At 43.9% G+C, this 4864-nt stretch overlaps 1 pseudogene; it reads right to left on the bottom strand.

Annotated features, from left to right (window-relative positions):
* Positions 1 to 453: 453 nt before the first annotated feature.
* Positions 454 to 4528, bottom strand: LOC133564033 (F-box/LRR-repeat protein 15-like; annotated as a pseudogene).
* Between the last annotated feature and the right edge of the window lie 336 nt (positions 4529 to 4864).

Below are 4864 nucleotides of genomic sequence, written 5' to 3'. Positions count from 1 at the left end.
ATTATATTCTGGTATTTTTCTCCTTCATGTTTTTTGTTCCATCTTTTGAATGAAAAAACAAGAAAACGAACGAGGGCCTCATGTATTAAATTTGCGATGTATTAGGAACGAAATGAACGTGGAAATCACAAACTTCATGCTTCACGTACACAAATTTCTAAAAGCTGTGGACACTTTTGCGACTCACAGAGGTATGGGTTGTACTTGTATAGCGCCTTCAAGGTACTCAAAGCGCTTTGACACTACTTCCACATTTACCCATTCACACACACTAGGTAGTCGTTCGGGCTTTGCCAACATTTGATTTCAACAGTGGCTAGGCCCTCAGTGATGTCCCACTTAAATGAGAAATGATAAATGGGTTGTACTTGTATATGGGAAATGAACCAGGGACCCTCGGTTGCACACGGCCACTCTTCCACTGCGCCACGCCGTCCCAGTACAACATATTGCTCAGTTGTAGTGGTCTTTCTTGAACTGTAAATTGACAAAAGGAGTATATCGGAGCACGTGCGACAGCCGTGCCCTCTCTGGAAGCGGTTGGACATCGATGAGCACGTCGCGAATTGCGTAGAGGCTCCAGGCTGGACTCCGTCACCTGGTGGCAGTGTTTCACCTTCAAGGACTGTAGCCTCGGGAAATATTCTCCAATAGTCCTGATGGACTGAATACTGACAGGCAGGCAAAAATTCAAGTCCAGATGCTCGATGTTCCTGCAGTTCTTGGCCACCTCCTCCACAGACTCGTCTGTGATATTTCCATTGAGCGCCAAAGAAAGAAAGGTTAACTTTGCACACTTCTTGACCAGGTAGCAGATGGCGTCGTCTTTTAGCTGGCGGCACCCGGCGAGGTTGACGGAGCACAGCTCTCCACAGTGGTCGGCCAAGTTGCGCAGGGACACGCCGTCCACGAAGCTGCAGTTTGCCAGGGCAAGGTGGCGCAGGTGTGCGAAGCAGGTCAAAGACAACGCCACCAGGGAGTGGCGATTCAGACCACACCGAGAAGACGCTGGTTCTGGCTGAGAATCGGGAGCAGATCGATGTCTGTCAGCCAGTAGGAGCAGCTCTGGAGGCACAGCTTCTGCAGAACTGTGTTTTCTTTCATCATGAAGATGAAGGCTTCCTTGGGAATGGACTGCTCTACTTGATCGAAACTCTTGCATTTGGCAAAATAGATCTGGATGAGTGCGCGGAACCGCTTGCTCACTCTTTGCAGGCTGACTAGCTGCTTTAAATGCAAGCAGGAGAGGATATGGGCGACCAGCACGTCCTCCCAAGGTAGATCCAACAGGCGAAATGTTAATGTGTTCTTCTCTTCCTCCAATGATTACCTCTCAAAATACAAACCCCGTTTCCATATGAGTTGGGAAATTGTGTTAGATGTAAATATACAATGATTTGCAAATCCTTTTCAACCCGTATTCAGTTGAATGCACTACAAAGATAAGATATTAGATGTTCAAACTCATAAACTTTATTTTTTTTTGCAAGTAATAATTAACTTAGAAATTGATGGCTGCAACACGTGCCAAAGTAGTTGGGGAAGGGCATGTTCACCACTGTGTTACATCACCTTTTCTTTTAACAACACTCAATAAACGTTTGGGAACTGAGGAAACTAATTGTTGAAGCTTTGAAAGTGGAATTCTTTCCCATTCTTGTTTTATGTAGAGCTTCAGTCGTTCAACAGTCCGGAGTCTCCGCTGTTGTATGTTACGCTTCATAATGCGCCACACATTTTCGATGGGAGACAGGTCTGGACTGCAGGCGGGCCAAGAAAGTACCCGCACTCTTTTACTACAAAACCACGCTGTTGTACTGCAACACGTAGCTTGGCATTGTCTTGCTGAAATAAACAGGGGCGTCCATGAAAACTTTGCTTGGATGACAACATATGTTGTTCCAAGACCTGTGTGGACCATTCAGCATTAATGGGGCCTTCACAGATGTGTAAGTTACCCATGCCTTGGCCACTAATACACCCCCATTTCATCACAGATGCTGGCTTTCGAACTTTGCGCTTATAACAATCCGAATGGTTATTTTCCTCTTTGTTCCGGAGGACACCACGTCCACAGTTTCCAAATATGATTTGAAATGTGGACTCGTCAGACCACAGAACACTTTTCCACGTTGCATCAGTCCATCATAGATGATCTCGGGCCCAGCGAAGCCGGCGTTGTTTCTGAGTATTGTTGATAAATGGGTTTTGCTTTGCATAGTAGAGTTTTAACTTGCACTTGCAGATGTAGCGACCAACTGTAGTTACTGACAGTGGTTTTATGAAGTGTTCCTGAGCCCATGCGGTGACATTCTTTACACCCTGATGTCAATTTTTGATGCAGTATCACCTGAGGGATCAAAGGTCCGTTATATCCTTGCTTACGTGCAGTGATTTTTCCAGATTCTCCGAATCTTTTGATGATTTTACAGACCGTAAATGGTAAAATCCCTAAATTCCTTGCAATAGCTTGTTGAGAAATGTTGTTCTAAAACTGTTCGATAATTTGCTTACAAAGCGGTGACCCTCACCCCATCCTTGTTTGTGAATTACTTAGCATTTCATGGAAGCTGCATTTATACCCAGTCATGGCACCCAGCTGTTCCCAATTAGCCTGCACACCTGTGAAATGTTCCAAATAAGTGTTTGATGAGCATTCCTCAACTTTATCAGTATTTATTGCCACGTTTCCCTACTTCTTTGTCACGTGTTGCTGGCATCATATTCCAAAGTTAATGATTATTTGCAAACAAAAAAATGTTTATCAGTTTGAACATCAAATATGTTGTCTTTGTAGCATATTCAACTGAATATGGGTTGAAAATGATTTGCAAATCATTGTATTCCGTTTTCATTTACATCTAAGTCAATTTCCCAACTCAATGCTACAAACCCCGTTAGCATCATTGATGTCACCACTTAACCATTTCTGGAAAAATACTATACAGGAATACATTTACGCGCTATTGGGCACTGAATCACCACCAATTGTGTACAAAACGGGTTGTTTTCTGGCGCATTTATAAATCAATAAACCCGCATCAGCAATTTAGATATATCTTAAGTGGTACTGTAAAAATCAAAATTGTAAAAATCAAAATTGCAAAAAACATAATAAACACAATATTTGAACTCACAATTTGCAGCACTCATTCGAGCTTCCGGGGTTGGTCGACATCGTCTCACAAGATGTAGTTTCTCTTTAAATATCCTTCTACAAAATGGCCTTGTAAATATATTGTGTTGTCTTGTCTAATCATAAAAGGTGCAAACGAGGCGTGTTGGCTGACTTCTTAAAGTTTACCCCCCTGCGTGCTCATCAAAAACATCCAGCTGCCGGCATGTCTACATTCAACAACATAAACTTGGCTACTGCGCATGCTCTTCACTACTGTGTCATGCTGGTTGATGGAGTTCTTATGTTAGCTCCTAACCCATGCATCCATCCATTTTATACCGCTTGTCCCTTTTGGGGTAGGGGTGGGGGGGGTGTTGGAACCTATCTCAGCTGCATTCGGGCGGAAGGCGGGTTACACCCTGGACAAGTCGCCCTCATCACAGGGCCAACACAGATAGACAGACAACATTCACACACTAGGGCCAATTTAGTGTTGCCAGTCAACCTATCCCCAGGTGCATGTTTTTGGAGGTGGGAGGAAGCCGAAGAACCCGGAGGGAACCCACGCGGTCACGGGGAGAACATGCAAACTCCACACGGAAAGATCCCAAGCACAGGATCGAGCCCAGGACTACTCATGGCCTTCGTATTGTGAGGCACATGCACAAACCCCTGTTTCACTGTGCTGCCGGTCTCTATGTACATATTTATTTAATTTTTTTTTAAATTAATTTTGGCCAAAGTTGGCGCATTTCAATTTCTTACACACACTTGTTTTTACATATGTTGGCCATAGTTGGAGCACTTCAAATTTTTACACACACTTGTTATTTCACATGTTGACCAGGGAGTCAAAACAGGACCTCTGACGGATCAGCCAACGTCTGGCGCCCCTTGAAAAGGTGGAAAACAGGTAATCATTGGAGGTGGTAGGGCAGTAGGGGGGAGTAAAAAAATATTCAGTCTAAGGATAGACTCCCGGGGAGGGACCAAGAAATACAACCTCAATAACCATAGCACACACAAACAAGTTACAAAGAATACACAAGACTTGCAACAGATTCAAACTGAAAAATTCCTCCTTTTGGAACCACCTTAATTTAGATAGATTTCACCACCAGGGGTGCAAATCAGACATTCTCTATTAGATGCATTGTTTTTTGTATTGGGACCATGTTTCCCGTACTAACTTGTTCACCCGTCCTCATATCGAAAGTACTTTTCCTTGTTGATGTCTCAACAAGGGCAAACACACACACACACACACACACACACACACACACACACACACACACGCACACACCACACACACAGCACACACACACACACACGCACACACACACACACACACACACACACAGCTCTTGAATTACTGTGACAAAGAACTGCCAGAGTACAAACCATCGACATATTACCGTACTTTCCGGGCTATTGACCGCACGCGTATTCAAGCCGCACCCACCAAATTTAGAAAACATAAATATTGATGCTTACAGTATATTAGCCATACTGGACCGTATGCGGCAGACATATACCGGTGCAAAATATTTTTTAAATGTTTAATTACATACCTTAATTGTTACCAAAGTGTGACTGTAACATCGCAGTAAACGGGCTAAACAAACAAATCAAAAGTCATTGTCATGGACGCTGTCACGCCAAATTTCTTCCCCCCTACATAAACCTTCCCCCTGGAAGAAACTGCTTGAAGGACCCCAATGAGGGTGGAGGGACCTTAAAGCAGCC

This window comes from Nerophis ophidion, linkage group LG13, assembly GCF_033978795.1.
Source record: "Nerophis ophidion isolate RoL-2023_Sa linkage group LG13, RoL_Noph_v1.0, whole genome shotgun sequence".
Classification (NCBI taxonomy): Eukaryota; Metazoa; Chordata; class Actinopteri; order Syngnathiformes; family Syngnathidae; genus Nerophis; species Nerophis ophidion.
This window is presented reverse-complemented; position numbering and strand designations above follow the sequence as displayed.